The 8,876-nt window shown below is 37.9% G+C and overlaps 1 long non-coding RNA gene across 2 annotated transcripts; it reads right to left on the bottom strand.

Annotated features, from left to right (window-relative positions):
* Positions 1 to 31: 31 nt before the first annotated feature.
* LOC124874347 lies at positions 32 to 6,301 on the bottom strand. 2 transcript variants are annotated; one of them, XR_007039774.1, is made up of 4 exons: positions 5,790 to 6,301; positions 5,555 to 5,604; positions 5,418 to 5,460; positions 32 to 1,066 (listed from the first exon to the last, which is right to left on the bottom strand). It is a non-coding gene; the product is annotated as an uncharacterized LOC124874347 (long non-coding RNA). The 2 variants fall into 2 exon arrangements; XR_007039775.1 differs by having other exon boundaries at positions 5,555 to 5,679.
* Positions 6,302 to 8,876: the final 2,575 nt, after the last annotated feature.

Here is an 8,876-nt window from a genome sequence, read left to right on the forward strand (position 1 = left end):
AAATATATCTGCCCTGACACTTCACTGCTTGGCCTCAATTTACCCCCCTTGTATAATCTGTGCATGAACCCATGCTTTACAGTCACTATGTCCAGAGCTGCACTGCTGTTCTGTTTATATTGCCTGGAATCTGAAATAATTTATCTAAGAAGCCTTATTGTGCAAATGGAAAACTACAGCAGCTTGTAAGATGTTGTTCTCTTACGAGTTGCTTCTGAAAACAAAAAAGCAGCTTTTACGTTTTTTTCTTCAAGATTGATATTTTTATATATTTTATAATAATCAGCATGGAGCATCCATGGTTTTTTTGGAGAAATGCAGATCATCTCAACATGACATGGCTTGCAGACATTCTGGATCTCAATCCAGCAGGAAATTTATTGAATAGTTTAAAACATGATGCATAGCAAGGCTCCATCTCACAGAGCTGATCCGTCATCTGCAAAACAAGAATGTTGAAACCTGATTAATGAAGTGTGATCATTAGAGAAATTGATGCAATGCTACTAATTACCGATTTGTTTTTTCTTAGTGTATTACTTTTTGTTGTTGCCACAAAGCAAACTGACTAAACATCCTCTATAAGAACTGTTTCCATATTTTTGTGGACAGATGCATCAGTGCTGAGGGGAATATATCAGACAGATTCTAGTTTCTAAGTAAAAATCGGATTATTTGTGACACTTCTGTGTGTGGGCACAAACAATGCAGCCCAGTTCACTTTCACAATATGAACTTGAGCACCAACAGACCAGGCTGAGTCCAGCTCTTCCAACAGACGTTATTCAAATCTGTCTTATTATTTTGATAGTTTCTACAACACACACTCTGCTTTTACTTGCCTACCTCTCACAGGGCTGTGTTCCCTCTTATATGCACATCTGCTAGAGCGCTGTGTTTGAGACACCATCTCTCCCTCCCTCGATATGCCTCCATCACCTGCTTATTAGAGAGAGGATGATGGTCCGACGGTCCCCCATGACTCCTCTCCAAAAATAACACAGCCAATTTCCCGCCTGTTAGGCGGCGATTTCACACCAATCTGAGATATACCGCCCAGCACGACCTGTCAGAGACAAAAAGAAAGCGGTGCAAAAGTAAAGACAGCAAGGGTCATACCCAAACAACCTCCTTCTATTAACACAATCCTACAGAGTTAAACAGTTATTTGCATACAGTACCTTGGATAAAAAGACACATAAGCTTGTTTTTCTCACCATCTGACTTAAAATTAGACTAAACTTCTATTTTAGGTCAGTTAGGAATACTGAATTTATTTTTACTTGCTAAATGCCAGAAGAGCGAGAGAGATATATATATATTTTTTAGAAATGTTCTTTCAACTTTCTTCATATTCAGAGGTTCACCTACATTTTCTTAGCACTTAATTGCATTTAAAACTATTTGAACTGGATTAAAAGTCTTGGCATTTTCCCACAAACTTCTCACAATGGTTTACTAGAATCGTGGCCCATTCTTACTGATAAAACTGGTGTAACTGAATCAGGTTTCTATGCCGCCTTGTTCACACAAACTTTTGCAATTCTCCCCACAATACTTTGAGTTCTTTTATCCACATTTTAACTAATTTCATTTGGTTGTATGCTTAGGGTCATAGTTAATTAAGAAGCCATAATTGTCCCCAGCTGTAACTTCTTGACTGATGTGTTGAAATGTTTAATGTCATCTCTTTTGTGAAGTGCACCAGTCCCTCCTTCATTTCCTTCCCACAACATGATGCTGTCACCTCCATACAACACAATTAAGATGGTATTCTAAGGGTTACAAGCTTCCCTGTTTTCCCTTCAAGTGGTGATGTTATGCCAATGAGACTAATCTGCAGTGGCGGTTGAATAATTTTAGATACAACTGTATATGAAAACTAGTAACAGTTTCTGTTGAGGAAGCCCTATTTAAACTTTCTACCACTGATGTGCTTCCTTTAATTGGGTTTGGTAACACAGAACTATGGTAGTCAGTCACAGTAAAGTGTACTGCCTGCTACAAGTTGGAAATTATATTAACGAGGGGAGTTTGCATATTTTAGAGTTGTCTTTTGAGCTTGAATGATGGGGAAAAAGTCGAAAAGTTTCCTTGCTGGTTAGTTTTAATCACTTGTACTCACCAACTCTTGGTGGTGATATTAAGAACTAAATTAAACATTTAAGGCACAGAATTAGCTTTACCTCAATGATTTTGAAGCTCAGTCTTCATTCACTGGTGCTTCCCAGATGTTCTATGGCTAAAGTAGATGTGCCTCAGCATGACCTATGAATACCTTCGTAAGGGGAGCCAAACCACATGAACTTTTCTATCATTTGACTGATACCACCTCACACTGTTGGGAGGCTGTCACATCACAATGCAAAGTTCTGGCAATTGACCCTAGTAAACGTGGCTGAACTAATAGAGCAATAGGGTGCACTTGTCTTTCTGTTGTGTTACTTCACAGTTTAATGGTACTGCCACTGCATTTAAACCTCAGCTTATAGGTGTATGTGTACAAACTAGAGTTGGAAGAACAGTTCTTTATGGTCAATTTGATTTAGGACATGGAAAACAGTCAAGTGTTAAACAGTGGTTCACTAGTGTGTCTCCAAGGGTGTTTTAAGTACATTCTTAAAGTGGGTTATGGAATATTTTGAAGTTTTGTCTTAAGGCCCTTGTTTATGTGAAAAGTAAAAACAGAATATTGATGCTCAAATACTTTATAAAGAAAATCGTTGGTACAAGGAGTGAAGCATTCATGACTTTGAAGCCAAGTGTTGGGCTGATCTCAAAGCAGTTTTCAAGAATATTTGTGAAAGCATGTTTAAAGCTCCTGTTTAGAGGCTGTTTTTACTCATCACTTATGTGTGGTTGACCACTTATAATTTTACTTATATGCTGTTAACGCCCAGTTCAACACTTTTGTGGCAGTAAAAGCATGACATTTAATTGGTGCCAAAAATATTTGCCAATTTAATAGTTTATTTATTACATTTTTGTAATTCCTAAAATAACACAAAATGTGATTGAAATGTCTATTATGATGAGTAATACAGTTGCTACTCACACTTAGACACAATGGATTGCAGCTTTTTTTTTTTTTTTTTTTTACCAAAGTAGTCCTCATATCTTTATACTTTTTTTTCAAGCAGTCCTATGTTGGTCTTGATCAATAGTTGTCTAGGCTTTCCGAAGAGTTTTTCAAAATTATTTTTGAGTTTTGCTGCTTTTGTACTTAGTTTTTGTCCTTGTGGTTGATAGAGCACTTTGTATAGTGGGAACTTAAAAACAATGAGGGAAGTTCCTACAGGGGACAAAAGTAGATTAACTGTCTGAAAAGTCTTGTCTCTAATAATGAGTAAGAACAGTATGTCAAACTGTGTTTTTTTAGTTTTGTTCGTGAATAAAATCTATTATTTTAGTTTAATGTTTAAAACTATGTATCATTTTGTTTCTCCTTCACAATTATGGGCTACTTTGCCAAAAATCTATTACATAAAAGATCAAGAGCTGTGAATACTTTTGCAAGGCACTGTGTGTTATGGATAAATGACTTGCCTAAATAAAACATTTTTATTTTAAAATGGGCGAGACTAAAAATGAGAGAAAAAGCAGCTAAGTTCCAAAGTAATACTTTTTAGAAAGCCTGGAACCATGGTTAACAGATATATCTCTGGTTTGGAACCCAATAATTTAAATCATATATACAATATTGTACATATGATGCAAAAAGATAGAAAAAAATACTACAATTGCTCCTTAAGTGTTCCATCAGTCAGAGATGGAAGTTAAAGTTGCTCTGAGCTGAAGACAGTGATGCAGTGAAAAGAAGAATTATAGCACTTTGTCGTCCTGGGCCAAGGCCGGATCAAGGTTGCAGTAAATATCTACGTCAGTGTCACTGTGTCACCAGCCACAGCGCTGGTAGGGTAATACTCCTCCATGCTGTAACCCCACTTCGACTCCAGTTTTATCATCTGTGCACCCACATGTTACCTCTAAAGGACTCTGTTTATGTGTTTCCAGGTGGCTGTGGGACTTAAAAGAAGGAAACGGTGCAGCTGTTTTCCCAGAATTTTGTCTGCATTGTTTTGCACAAACATTTGAAAAAAACTAATATTTGTTTAGGCTTAGAACCTGGAGAGGCATGTTATTCCTGTGGATGAAATGATAATTAGAAGAAGAAAAAAATAGGATGCACATTATTTATATACCAAGAATTAGGTTGCAGAGAACAGAAGACGCAAATAAAGCAAATAACTGTACAATGAGTTTTTTTGTGCTCATTTGATCAGTGCAGATCCTAATGTTTTTTAACACGCCAAAGGATAAAGCTAATCGAATTAAGATTAACCAAATAGACTGACTAGATTAAACGTACAGTGTCTATGGGTATGTGTATGAATGATTTATCTCCCTGTAAAACTGCGGCGAGCCAACAGAAATTCCAATTAGATCATATTTTTTGGTGCAAACTGGAGCATCATATTAATTCATTTGGCAAACTGTGAAAGTGAATCTGCTTTGAGCCTGGAGTCCAAACGTGCCCACCTCTTGTTTCAGCAAACATACCTGTTGCTCTCTGTGCCATCGATTTTTCATTCACACCTAGAAAAACGTATACTTTATTCATTTTTTGGAGAAAACAAAACTACAGCAAGACCATTTGTTGTTTTACTTTGGAGGAATTATTCAGTGCAACATGCATACAGAAGAGGAGTTATTTCCTGCATACTTCTATGAGGATCTTGGAGGTGCACACATAGAAAAATTAGAACGCATCAAAGTTGATCATTAGATATTCTTGCTTTTGTATACGTTAGAGTTTAAATTACATGGATCACAACCACATATTTGACCTCAATCTGAGTTTATCTCATAGTTAAAATTATGTAGATAAATGGAGATTAGATTGTATATCCAGTGAGGTATAACACGAATATACTCAAAAAGTTGTTTTTTTAATACACTTGAAAAATATTCTTTATGTCTTACCTTTACACAGGTACCAAAGGTTTGCAGGTAGACCTTATAACTGTAGAGCTACACTTGATTTATTTAAGTTATGTAATTTCAGGTGGAAATTGCAATAAAACAGGGTTAACAGGTTAAAACAACTGAAACTGGGTCGAACAAGGCTTGATGAGGACTGAAGTTTATCTGCCACCATACACACTGAGGAGGATGGTAAGTCAGTCTCCATAACAACCCTCAGACAGTTTCTACATCCCATCCGGTTATTTGGGAAGGATGCAAGAAAGAAAGAATTTCTGTTCTACTGTCAGAAAGGTAAGCATGTGATGTGTGCTGAGCTCCACTTGAACTTAAACTGGTGTGCTTTAGACAGATGGGACAAATACTGCACTGTTAGTAACAAACACTCCTGTTGGGTCTGGCATGAAATAAATGATGAATTAGTAGAAACTCACCTTATGCACCTCAGTCTTTAGTATTTTAGGTGGGTTTCTGATGCTGTGGGATTTGAAACACATAAGAGTTTAAAAACATGTTATGCTATGAAAACAGCAAAGAAAACCACGGCACATGTTGGACAGACAGAACTTACTATTTAACAACATATTCTGTCAGATGTCAGCTGAATAAGACCCCAAAACCCTGTGTGTGATGACAGCAGAGGTTCAGACTGAGCTCAACAAGTGTGATTGCCAGAAGAGCTCCAGGGTATTGATTCTGACATGATGTCAACACATAGAGTTGCACACAGATCAAGTGAAAAGACAGCACGTCTTTCTTTAAGCACCCATGTGTATTTTTACTCAACTCCGCATCTCTTTCTTTACCTGACTAGTCCGTGTGATTTCTTTGTTTCCATGGAGTCTCTCTACGTTGTTCTTCATGAAAGATTGAGGTAGATTTAGAGCTAATATTTAGGAGTGTGTGGGGGGGGGGCGTCAATGATAAAACCATTGACTGCTGACCTGCAAAATGCTGGATTGTTGCAAACAATCTGTCAGAATTACTACAGGAGTTCAGTAGGTTTTTGTACAACAGAAGGAAAACTCTCAGAGCAGCCAGCCACAGCCATAAATTCAATTCAGTTAAATGACAGTTAAGTTTTGGCTTGTTGAAGTGAACTATAGCTTCCAACTTTACACTAGACTCAAGTGCTTTCAAAGGAATTTGCTGCGTAATTGATCATCCTATGATCTATGTAAGCTCTGCTGAATTTGTGAAAACAATATGACAGTATCACTCCTAGTTTTTGCATCAGGACTACTTTAGATTCGTCGTTGCTTAGACGTTCTAGCACTTACAGAAGTCAAACCTAAACTGAACTATTCCACTCTGACTCAGATTCTTTGAAACTCATTTGAAAAACTGAAGGATTGTCAATTTGTCAGAAATATTATCAACAACACATTTATTGTTTTTGAATTGTGCGAAAGTTTTGTTACGCCGCTACAAAAGTACTGTTCTTAGTTATTTTACTTGCATTAATCTGCGGACTTAATAGGGTCTGAGGTTGTGTTGAGAAACCTAATCTTATCTGAACAACAAAGTTAGCCAGAGAGTACTTCCGCTGTGAGGGGATAATGACTGAAGGGATCAACAAAACTACAACCAGTGGAGTATTCCATGCTGGGACCGCCGCCATGGTTACAACATGAAGGTCCGGTAGGAACTTTTCTGGAACTTTCATAATAAACCGCATTAATCTATGGAAGCAAATCGTTACCATATTTCGAATGAAAAAGCATTTTCAGAAATGCTTTTTCATTTTAAAAATGTGGCTGCATTGTTTGACTCATAAATGAAATTAGTAATCAATAATCCTATTTGCATTTTAATTTTCTTCTTCAAGACTGCTCATTCTTTCACTTAATTAAAATGAAAAAGAAAAAGACATTTGAGATTTATTTTTCAAAATGTACCCCAGCAAATAGATACCAAAATTCAATTTGAAATGTAAAATTTGAAAATGAAAAAGCATTTCCAGAAATGCTTTTTCATTTTAAGAATGTGGCTGCATTATTTGACCCATAAATAAAATCATACTATTTGCATTTTCTTCTTCATGACTGCACATTTTATGCCATAATCAAAAAGAAAACAAAGCAGACATTGCTTTTCGTTTTCGTGGTCTGCCCGCAAAGTACTGCCCAGAACTCGAAAACGAAAAAGCATTCAGAGCGGCGGGCGCAGCAGAGTGACGTCAGCAGCCGCTCTTCCTCAACTCCCTGCTGACCGAGCTACCCATCTTGTTCGGTAGGGGGCGCTGTGCACGTCTGCATTGGCTGTGGCAGTTCCGCCACAGCCAATGCAGGGTGGCAGGGGATTCCGCTAGGATGCCAGAAGGTGCCAGACCGGCCGTAAAAGCTTGCCAATGCGGTTGCCGCTGTTTTTGTGGAAGCTGATGCTGATTATTGGCAAATGGGTTGTCATTATTGTTATAGCCTGTTACCTTTAAATAATGATTTCATTATTGATTATTATTTAATAAACAGCTTTAGACCCATAACATAAGGTGATTGTATTTACATGACATGAAAAATAAATAGCACTATGTGTATGTGTGACGTGTTGAAAGGATGATGAAGATTTATTGCACAAACAGCCGGTTTATTATAGAGCATGAGCGGCTATTCTGAATTGTCACTCACAGAAAATTATAAATAAATGCTTAAAAACTGCCACAAGGATGCCACAGCCTGCCACCGGAACCAGTTCTGCCTGCCACTGCCACAAATTGAGCTCGGCCCTGCTGCAATTCAATCAATTTTTCGGCACGTTTGCAATGTAATGCAATGCAGACGTACACAGCGCCCCCTACCGAGCAAGATGGGTAGCTCGGTCAGCAGGGAGCTGAGGAAGGGCGGCTGCTGATGTCACTCTGCTGCACCCGCAGCTCGGAATACTTTTTCGCTTTCGAGTTCTGGGCAGTACTTTGCGGGCAGAACACGAAAACGAAAAAGCAATGTCTGCTTTGTTTTCTTTTTGATTATGACATAAAATGTGCAGTCATGAAGAAGAAAATGCAAATGCAAATAGGATGATTGATTACTAATTTTATTTATGGGTCAAATAATGCAGCCACATTCTTAAAATGAAAAAGCATTTCAGTAAATGTGTTTTCATTTTCAAATTTTACATTTCAAATTGAATTTTGGTATCTATTTGCTGGGGTACATTTTGAAAAATAAATCTCAAATGTCTTTTTCTTTTTCATTTTAATTAAGTGAAAGAATGAGCAGTCTTGAAGAAGAAAATTAAAATGCAAATAGGATTATTGATTACTAATTTCGTTAATGAGTCAAACAATGCAGCCACATTCTTAAAATGAAAAAGCATTTCTGAAAATGCTTTTTCATTTGAAATATGGTAAGAATTTGCTTCCATATTTAACCTACATCCAGGACAGCCAGGAAAAGGGGTAACAGCGGACTCCCCGTGACGTCACTGTCCAAATAAAAGCACCACTCTTGTTACATCCTGTCTCTTCTACGCGGGTTCCTCGGGGATCCGGACAGGGAGACACAGCACGCTAATGTCTCTTTGCTGGCAAACAGACATAAACTCTTCAAACTGGATCCAAGAATGTCATACGATCATGCGATCATATGCACTAAGTTAAGTAGGAATGAATTGCTGTCTGTGTATCCGGTATTCATTCATGAACGGGGGTAATTAAGGTAGAAGCGTGGCTTGACTTTTCTCTCTGAGGTCTACAGAATCAAACTGTTAGAGAGAGTTCCCAGCAGAGACCCCGTCTCTATGACGGTGAGTGGAGCAGTTTCCCGGTCTGAAGGAAAGACAATGGACCGCATCACCGTAACTTGCAGTTAGGCCGGCCAACAGAGCGAGCCGCCCTTCCACCCACAGCTACGGAGGTTAGCTGAACCCTTTTGTTAACTGTGGATGTTTTCTTC

Source organism: Girardinichthys multiradiatus, chromosome 9 (genome assembly GCF_021462225.1).
Source record: "Girardinichthys multiradiatus isolate DD_20200921_A chromosome 9, DD_fGirMul_XY1, whole genome shotgun sequence".
NCBI classification, from domain to species: Eukaryota; Metazoa; Chordata; class Actinopteri; order Cyprinodontiformes; family Goodeidae; genus Girardinichthys; species Girardinichthys multiradiatus.